The following is a 10,853-nucleotide window of genomic DNA, read 5'->3' as shown; positions in this document are numbered from 1 at the left end:
TTCTACCAACCTCCAACCACCCTCCAACCTTGTTTCCAGTTGCAACCTTTGGATCCATTTTTTGGCCACCTTCTGCCTCCAGGACCAGCCAACACCCTATTTTGAGCTTAGCTCCTTATTACCAATCAACCCAGATTCATCAGAATTATTCCACCAAGGTAGAGGCTGCCATCAACTACCTGGTCAACATGCACAGGCAAGCCTCCTATACCTACCTCTCCCTGGGCTTCTATTTCGACCATGACAATGTGGCTCTGGAGGGCATGGGCCACTTCTTCCACGAGTTGGCTGAGGAGAAGTGCTAGGGTGCTGAGTGTCTCTTAAAGATTCAAAACCAGCTCAGCAAGCTGCCCCACCCTCTTCCAGGATGTGCAGAAGCCATCCCAAGATGAATGGGGTAAAACCCTAGATGCCACAGAAGCTGCCCTGGTTCAGGAGAAGAATCTGAACCAGGCTCTTTTGTATCTGCATGCCCTGGTTCTGGCTGTGCAGACTCCCATGTCTGTGACTTCCTGGAGAACGAATTCCTAGATGAGGAGGTGAAACTCATCAAGAAGATGGGCGACCACCTGACTAACCTCTGCAGGCTGACTGAGGAAGTATTTCTTCAAAAGGCTCACCCTCCAGCATGACTAGGAGCCTCTGAAGCCCAGCAGCCTTTGAGGGGCCTCTCTGGCATCCCCCTGGTGTCAGGTCTTGTGCCTGAGCCTCTCCCTACAGCCACTAGGCAGCTTTTTAACTACTCTGGAGCCCTCTCCCAAGCCATGGACCAAATGGAAACAATAAAGCTTTTTGCAGAAAAAAAACAAAACTGATAACTTGATCAAGTAGGGTTTATCTCAGAAATGCAAAGTTGGCTTAAAATTGTGGAATGTGGTTTATCACATAATATATAAGAAAAAGACATATCAAGATCATCAATAGATGCAGAAAAGGCATTTGATAAAATTCAATACCTCATACAAGTTTAAACCTCTTAACAAACATTCGGGGAAGATGGCCGACTAGAAAGCACCAGGAATTTATATCCCCACAGAGACAGCAATTGCACTGGCAGAGTCCTCCGATGTAGCTATTTTGGAACTCTAGAGTCTATTGAAGGCTTGAAACTTCCAGGGGAAGGCTTGAGCAGTAAACTACGGTTAATTTTAGTCAATTTCAGCTTTTAGCGCAGTAGCAGCTACCCATCCCCCACCCCCAGCCACATGGCAAACAAGATGTGCTCCTGGCACAGCTTGCACACACCTTATGGGAGCAAGAGTGGGCAAAAAGAACCTTGTCCTCCAAATATTGGGGATTGTGCTCTGATCACTGCTGCTTCTGTTCTCAGAAGTGCAGACAAAGAGGTAGGCCATCATTGCTGTACCTCCCCCACATTACTGCAAGTCCTCCTCCATCTGGCAGAAGTAACTTCTAGGAATTTTAAAGGGCCGACACCTTTTCCCTGCCTTCATCTTTCTCTTTTTCCATTTTTGGGAGTCGCCCATTAAAAACTAGGACGTTCAAAAGCAACTGCTTATACAGGGGAAATTAGAAAGTCACCGCACATGCCTAGGGAGAAGTGAAGGCTCAGAAAATACCTGAGAATACCTTAAGTTTATACCTCAGTCTGATCTTAAGCACAGTCAGGTGACAGATTGGGCAACAGATCAAAACTAAATAAATAAACAAAAACAAAACCCAGCAAACTCTGGGGCAGGGAGAGAATCAGATTTCTGGAGTGGCCACATTATTAGATTCAAATGTCCAGTTTTCAACAAAAAAAATCACAAGGCATAGAAAGAAACAAAAAAGTATGCATCATTCAAAGGAAAAAAAGTAAACTAATTGTCCCTGAAGAAGACCCGCTGGCAGATATACTTGACAAAGACAACTATCTTAAAGATGCTCAAAGAACTAAAGAAAGATGTGGGCAAAGTCAAGAAAATAATGTCTTAACAAAGTGGAAATACCAATAAAGAAATAGAAAACCTAAAAAGATAACAAAAAAGAAATTCCGGAGCTGAAAAATACAAAACTTGAAATGAAAAATTTACTAGAGGAATTCGAAGGCAGATTTGAGCAGGCAGAAGAAAGAATCAGTGAATGGGACTTACTGAATCTGAGAAAAAGAAGAAAGGTGAACAGAGCCTAAAGGACTTGTGGGCACCAGCAAGCAGACCAGCATATGCAACTGTGGGAGTCCCAGAAGGAGAAGAGAGAAAGTGGCAGAGAGAATATTTGAAGAAATAATAGCCAAAAACTTAACAAATCTGATGAAAGACATAAATATAAACACCCAAGAAGTTCGACAAATTTTGATAGGATGAACTCAAAGAGACCCACACCTAGATATTATAGTCAAACTTTCAAAAGTCAACAAGAATATTTTGAAAGCAGGAAGAGAACTGTGACTCATCACAAAGAGTCTTCAATAAGATTACCAGCAGATTTCTTGTCAAATCTTTGGAGACCAGAAGGTAGTGAACTGATATATTCAGAGTGCTAAAAGAAAAATGTGGTCAACCAAGGATCCTATATCTGGCAAAACTGTCTTAAACCTGCCCTGCAAGAAACATTAAAGAAATCCTGCAGATTAAAATGAAAACACACTGAACAGTAACTCAAAGTCATATGGAGAAACAAAGATCTGTGTAAAGGTATACCTGGGCAATATAAAAGCCTGTATTAATTGTACAATGGTGTATAATTCCAGTTTTTGTTTACTACACAAAAAAAATTCTTACTCTAAAAACTAATATCATTTTACCTTTGTAACTGCACATTTTGTTTACATAATATAAGAAACTAATATATTAAAAATGTATTACTTTACATTTTGGAAATACAATGTATAAAGATGCAATTTGGGGAAATCAACAACTGAAAGAGTGAGGATGGAAATGTTAAAGGAACTGAGTTTTATTGAAGTTAAGCTGGTGTAAATTCAAGTTAAATTGTTATAACTTTAGGATATTAGATATAATCCCCATGGAAACCCCCAAGAAAGTAGCTGAAGAATATACACAAAGGAAATTGAAAAAGATATTTCTATGTGTCCCTACAAAAAAATCAGTGAAACACAAAAGAAAATAGTAATACAGGAAATGAGAGATAAGCAAGCTATAAGGCACATAGAAAACAAATAACAAGGGGCGGAGCAAGATGGCAGAGGAGTAGGAGACCTGGATTTAGTCCGGTCTCAGGAATTCAGCTGGATAGGGATGAAACCATTCTGAACACCTACAAACTCAACAGGAGATCGAAGAAAAGAATAGCAACAACACCCGGAACAGAAAAGCGACCACTTTCTGGAAGGTAGGACGTGCAGAGAAGTGAATCTGAGGCGATATTCGGGAGGATAGATGGTGGGGGAGGGGGCTCCGTCGGCCACTTCTGGCAAGTGATAGAGCCACGGAGCACAAAATCGGAACTTTTATAAGTCGGCTCCGATTTGGGACGTCGCTCCAGTGGCTAAGCAGGGGGTGGAACCCTCGTGGGACAGTGTGGTCTCAGGACCCTCGGGGTCACAGAAAGACCGGGGGTGCCTGAGTGCGGCAGAGCTCCCAGGTATGGGAGCGGGGAAGCCGGCTGCAGAGACGGAGCCGAGGCGCAGGCTCTCAGCTCGGGGTTGCCATAAACCGTGATCCACGGCACAGTCGGGCCACTGCTCCTCCAGCAGGGACCCAACAAGCGGCAGATCCAGGGAGACTCCCCTTCCTCCCCCGGGAGGAGTGGCACGGGAGCACACCGCAGGGATCTGCTGGGTTTGGAGACTCCACACGGGGTCGGGTGCCAGAGATAGAAACGCTTGGTCACAGGCCGGGTGAGAACAGAGTGTGGCTGGAGACCGGGGAGATGGGAGTGATTGACTGCTTTTCTCTGGGGGCGCACTGAGGACTGGGACCCCGAGTTCTCGGCTCCTCTGGGGTGGAGATTGGGAGGCCGACATTTTCACTCTAGGCCTCCAAAGCTGTACGGAAAGCTTGCAGGGAACAAAAGTTCCTGAGAGCAAACCCAAGCAGATTATTTAGCCCGGACCGGCAAGGGCGGGGCAATTCCGCCTCTGGCAAAGACATTTGGGAACCACGGCAACAGGCCCCTCCCCCAGAAGATCGGCGAGACCCGCAAGCCAAGACCAAGTTTACCGATCAATGAGAACCGCAGAACTCCAGCGCTAGGGGAATACTGCACATAGAATCCACGGCTTTTTTGCCATGATTCTTTAGTCTTTCAAACTTAATTTTTTTTAACTGTCTTTTTTTTTTTTTAATTTTTCTTTTTCCCTTTTTCAACCAACATCTTATCAATCCCTTTTTTAAAAAACATTTTTATTTTTCATTTTTAGAGTCATATTCTATCCCTTCATAGTAGTTACCCTTATTTTTGGCATATATATATAAGTTGTTCTCTCTTTAAAATTTTGAGATACAGTTTCTTCTAACAGATCAAAATATACCCTACATCTCTAGTGTATGGCTTTGTTCTAGTCTCCTGCCTGATCATATTCTCTCCCTTTTTTTTTCTTTTTTTTAAATCCTCTTCTTTCTTTTTTCAAACAACTTCTTATCAATCCCTTTTATAAAATTTTTTATAATTTTCATTTTTACATTCATATTCCATCCCTTCATCGTATCAACCCTTATTTTTGTACATATATAGGTTTTTCTTTCTTTAAAATTTTGGGAGGCACTTTCTTCTAACAGACCAAAATACACCCAAAATCTAGTGTGTGGCACTGATCTATGCACCAGCCTGATCATATTTGATCATATTCTGTTTTTTTTTTCTTTTGTTCTGTTTTTGTTTTTATCTTTTTCTTTTTCTTTTTTCTCTTTCCCTTTCTTTTCCCCCAGCTTCAGGTCTTTTCTGATTTGTTTAGAGTATATTTTCTGGGGACGTTGTTACCCTGTTAGCATTTTGTTCTCTCATTCATCTGTTCTCCTTTGGACAAAATGACAAGATGGAAAAAATCACCTCAACAAAAAGAACAAGAGGTAGTACCGACTGCCAGGGACCTACTCAATACGGACATTAGTACGATGTTGGACCTAGAGTTCAGAATCATGATTTTAAAGATACTAGCTGGGCTTGAAAAAAGCATAGAAGTTATTAGAGAAACCCTTTCTGGAGAAATAAAAGAACTAAAATCTAACCAAGTCAAAATCAAAAAGGCAATGAGGTGCAATCAAAAATGGGGGCGCTAACTGCTAGGATAAATGAGGCAGAAGAGTGAATCAGTGATATAGAAGACCAAATGATGGAAAATAAAGAAGCTGAGAAAAAGAGAGATAAACAACTACTGGATCACGAGGGCAGAATTCGAGAGATAAGCGATACCATAAGACGAAACAACATTAGAATAATTGGGATCCCAGAAGAAGAAGAAAGAGAGAGGGGGGCAGAAGCTATATTGGAGCAAATTATAGCAGAGAACTTCCCTAATTTGGGGAAGGAAACAGGCATCAAAATCCAGGAGGCACAGAGAACCCCCCTCAAAATCAATAAAAATAGGTCAACACCCCGACATCTAATAGTAAAACTTACGAGTCTGAGAAAAAGAGAAAATCCTGAAAGCAGCTCGGGACAAGACATCTGTAACCTACAATGGTAGAAACATTAGATTGGCAACAGACCTATCCACAGAGACCTGGCAGGCCAGAAAGGACTGGCAGGATATATTCAGAGTACTAAATGAGAAAAATATGCAGCCAAGAATACTATATCCAGCTAGGCTGTCATTGAAAATAGAAGGAGAGATAAAAAGCTTATATATATATATATATATATATATATATATATATATATATATGTATATATGTGTGTGTGTGTGTGTGTGTGTGTGTGTGTGTGTGTGTGTGTGTATACACACACACATCACATCTTCTTTATTCATCAATCAGTGATCACTTGGGCAGCTTTCATACCTTGGCTATTGTAAATAATGCTGAAATAAACATTGGGTTGCATATCTTTTCAAATTAGTAGTTTAGTTTATTTTGAATAAATACCCAGTAGTGGAATTACTGAATCATATGGTAGTTCTATTTTTAATTTTTTGAGAAACCTCCATAGTGGCTGCACCAGTCTGCATTCCCACCAACAGTGCACGAGGGTTCCTTTTTCTCCACAGCCTCAGCAACACTTGTTACTTCTTATCTTTTTTATTCTAGCCATTCTGACAAGTGTAAGGTGCTGGTTTTTGTGGTTAGCATCCTTTCATATGTCTGTTGGCCAACTGTATGTCTTCTTTGGAAAAAAATGTTTATTTGTGTCTTCTGCCCATTTTTTAATTGGCTTATTTGTTTTTTCATATTAAGTTGTAGAAGCTCTTTCCGTATTTTGGATATTAACCTCTTATTAACATATTATTTGCAAATATCTCCTACAATTCTTTAGGTTGACATTTAGTTTTGTTGATGGTTTCTTTAGCTATGATATTTTGTTTCTTTAAAAAAATAAGTAATCTGTGGGGCGCCTGGGTGGCTCAGCCGTTAAGCGTCTGCCTTCGGCTCAGGTCATGATCCCAGGGTCCTGGGATCGAGCCCCACATCGGGCTCTCTGCTCAGCGGGAGGCCTGCTTCTCCCTCTCCCACTCCCCCTGCTTGTTTCTGCTCTCACTAACTCTCTCTCTCTGTCAAATAAATAAAAATCTTTTAAAAAATAATAATAATAATAAAAAATAAGTAATCTGAAACAAGTAGGGTAAATGACGTCCATTGGTTGAATCTGGGTGGCAGATACACAGATTCTACTTCTTTTCTATACATTTGAAGTATTTCATAATCTTAAAAATTTGTACCAGTTGTAAAGAATAAAATCTCGGTTAGTTTTGTAATCCCTCCAGAGTGGCTGATCCCTCTTCCCTAGAGCCAAAGACTGTCCTAAAAGTTATGAGCAAGAAACAAAATCCCCCAAAAGAAGGTGCCGTGTTAGGAGTAGGAAAAGCGGAAGTCAGCAGTGTAAAGTGGAATGACAGGAGGCAGGGGGGCACCTTCAGGCCCAACTCCCAGCAGACTTGCCAATTTTCACTCAGCTCTGAGAGTTTTAGGAACATGGTCAACCCTCCTAAATATAATGGTGTAAAAGCAGAAAGGGCGTCCATGCAAGGAAAACCAGAGGGGTGCACTCATGAGTTCGTTTATTGAAAGCGCTGATAAAATGATGAACATGGGGGGTGTATACTTGTTACAAACTGATGAGCAAAAACACAATAGGCTCCAGAAGGATCCCTGCACTATGCCATCCTCTGAGGATGAGGAAAACATGGGGCTTGGCTCAGTCAGACTCTGAAGTCTGACACTTCTGGGGTAAATTGCTGCCCCCTCTTGCCTGGCCTCCCACACTATATTCACTCAAGTCCCTGTTCAGTGGCCCCAGCCGCAGCTCGGCAAGTCCTCACCTAGAGGGGTCACATAGGTTGTCCAAAGTCACCGGGTCAGAAAATGAAGAGTCCTGTGTTCAAATCCAGATACAGCTGATTCCAAAACCCATTTGTCTTCCACACTAAGCCTCTTTCTCCTGGCAGAGGCCCGGAGTCTGGACCAGCCAGGAGGACCCTCAGTGACACAGGGTCCTTGGGGAACAGAACCTGCCCCCAGACTGGGGAGCAACGTCTTGGGGGCAGATTCCCTCCGGGGGAAGCTGCTGCATAAACCCAGGCAGTCAGGAGTCACGCTCCCCCGCACCAGGCTGAAAATGGTCACCATCGAGCTACAGGAGAGAAGGCAGCCAAACCTCATGGCTGCTGCCTGCAATGAGGAAGGGGGCTCGGCCCGCTGAAAGGAAATATTAACAACAAAACAGCTCTAACTTCCCAGATTTAGGAGCTGTTTAATAGCTGTGCAATTAGGCCATTTTGAATTCTCCAGATTTTTTTTTAAATAAAACCAACTGCCTCATTCCATTTTGTGGTGCTCTTATCCTCAAGCTGCCCGGAGTAGTTTTGGCAGTGTAATTATGTTTTCTGGGAAAATGTATTTTGCTAGAGGAAAAGACGTTTTCAGCCCTGTTATTGAAGCCGTCCTGCACTTCACCTCCTGAGCTCATTCTCCCACAGGGGCAACCAAAAGAGTCCCCCTCGCCTGCGGCTGGAAGCTGCCGGGGGGGCTGCACAGTGCGTGCCCCTCGCTGGGGGTGAGGCCTTTTGCTCTGGCAGCCAACTCAGCCTGCCTATTCTCCCCTCCTGCTTGTTCAACTCTAAAAACCACAGCTTCTCTTTTGCAAGCTCATTCCTTGCTCCTCTTTCGAGATCAGGGGCTACGTGAAGGCCTCTGGGGAGCTAAAGCAGATCTGCCTGCCCAGCCAAGGGCACAGGTCTCCCCCCAACCCAGAAGTGGGAAAACAGGCATCCTAGAAGCTGAGAAGAGGCTTTAGAGTAAGCAGCCTGATATATTTATCCTTGACAAGGACAAGATTTTCCCAGAGAGCCAGTATGCTAGTTGAAAATAGTTAAATTCTTCCATGGAACATTTTTCCTAATAAAACATAGTTTTGCAAGTTCTAGAGCAGACATTTAAGTAGACATGAACTCCCTCCCCATCTCACACCTTAGCACCACGAGAGCCTGCAGCACAGTTCAGCTGGATTTTCTCAATTCTTCTCTAGTCCCTGGTACTCAAATGTGGTCAACAGACCAGCAGTGTGGGCCCCTTCCAGGAGCTGGTTAGAAATGCACAGTCTCAGGCCCAGCCCAGAGGCCAGAATCTGCATGTTAGCAAGTCCCCAGGGCAGTTAGATCAAGATGAGTGATTTTTATATCTCCCAAAGTTGAACATCCACATAGCCACATAACCACCTACCTTCAATTTACCCTCAGGGCTGACTCTCCTCTTCCACCTGCTACATTGTCTACTCCCACCGACCTCATGGAGTTGTTGCAAAGTAACTGAATTTTGTACAGTGCTCAGTTTTGAAATGAGGACTAGGAGGATCCATACCAACATCTTAACAGGGATTTTCTCTGGGTGGTGAATGATTTCTCGTTTCTTATTTGATCTAAATTTTAGTTTTTAAATTTCATGCACTGAACTCTTTTCTTCTGTCACCACAATAAGAAGGATAGTTTATTTTAAAAGCAAGTAAGTGTGAACATCAACTAACAGAGCATGAGAAATGGTAAATTCCTTGTGGATGACCTGTTGCATTCAGCACCTGTGTAAACAGCTGGGCCTGGGAGCCGCCTGCCCAGTTTCCCCAGCTGGTAAATAGTGACCTGCTCCCAGCTCCAGGGCCTCCTGGCCTCTGGCGCACTGCTGTTCCCTGTGCGCCGGAACCCTTGAGCAGAAGCACATCCAGGTACCCTGCTTCCAACAGCACCAGCGCTGCGGTCAAGCCAGCCCCTCCATCCCTTAGAGAGACACACTTGGCCCAAGCCACAGGCTGGCAGCTGCCACGGTGGCCCTTCCCGCAGGAGAGCTACTCAGATGTCTTCACGAGTGCATCCTGCGGAGTGTGGAGCCCAAGAGCTCACCACACTTAAGCGCAGGAGCAACTCTGAGAAGGAAAGAAACCCCCGTCCCCCAGCCTGTGTCGGAAGAGCGAGCTGGCTGGGGATGGGATGTGAGCAAAGCTGGCTGAGAAAGGCTGAGCAGATTGCAAACCTTGAAAACAAACGCTGGTCTAAAGCCATGGGTTTCACAAGCATAGCTGCACATTAAATCAGCTGGGAGCTGTTCAAAGTCCTAGCAGCCAGGGCAACCCCCCCAACCAATCAAACCAGGGTCTCTGGGCTGGGGCCCTGGCTTCAGTGGTTTTCTCACTGCCCAGGTGATCCCGCTGTGCAGCTTAGGCTGAGAACCAGGGTTGGCCACGTTTTTTCTGTAAAGGACCAGATAGTAAAGATATTAGTGTTGTGAGCCACATGGGCTCTGTCACAACCGGTCTGCGGTTGAAGAGTGAAAGTGGCAGCAGATGACCATGAATGAGCGGGTATGGCTGTGACCCAATAAAACTTTATTTACAAAACAGCCTCAGCCTGGGCTCCTGTGGGGTGTCAGTCAGTTAAGCGTCTGACTCTTGATTTCAGCTCAGGTCATGATCTCACAGCTGTGAGATGGAGCCCCACCCCATCTGGGCATGGAGCCTGCTTAAGATCCTCTTTCTCCCTCTGCCTATGCCCCTCCCCCTCCCCACTTTCTCTCTCCCTCTCTCTAAAAAAAAAAAGGCAGCCTCAGCCAGATTTGGCCCCAAGGGCCCAGCCCACCATTGGTTTACAGCAGAGGTTTTCAAACTTGAGCAGGGATCATCAGCATCCCCAGGAGAGCTGGGCCCACTCTCATCCTCTCTGATTCAGTTGGCCTGGGGTAGGCCCAGAATTCACATTTCTGACCCATTCCCCCGAGCTGCTGATGCTGGTCTGAGAAGCACTGGTCAACGGCCACTGTAAAGTGTATTTGACCCCAGAACCCATTCTATGATGGCAGAATGCCGACCACTTCCATAATGCTTGCCTTCAGGGAGTCACTTGGGAGGTGCTGCAGGATGGGCTGCCCTACATGATCCATTCCAGCTACCCCTCCATCCAGCCGCCTGTCTCCACAAGTGCTCCACCGGGCCAGCAGGGGGCTTGGCAAGAGAAGGAAGCCCTGGCAGCTCCCCTCAGCTGATGCCCGTAGCCTGTCCTGGGCCAGCCCCAGAAAGAACTTGTTCCATCTGAAATGAGTCTGCTCTCCCCATTCAACTCAAACCAGCCCGTTTCCGTCCTGTCTGCTGGAAGGTCCACAGGGCAGCCCTCGCCAGCCGGCAGCGCCCCGTCCTGAACTGCCTGCCAACCGGACACCCCGAGACGCCCGTCCCCCACCCTTCACTCTCCAATACCTCCAGACGTTTTCAGAAAACAGCTTCATCCTCACGGACGAGAGTGAGAGGAAAGA

The sequence above is a fragment of the Halichoerus grypus genome, chromosome 10, assembly GCF_964656455.1.
Source record: "Halichoerus grypus chromosome 10, mHalGry1.hap1.1, whole genome shotgun sequence".
Classification (NCBI taxonomy): Eukaryota; Metazoa; Chordata; class Mammalia; order Carnivora; family Phocidae; genus Halichoerus; species Halichoerus grypus.
This window is presented reverse-complemented; position numbering follows the sequence as displayed.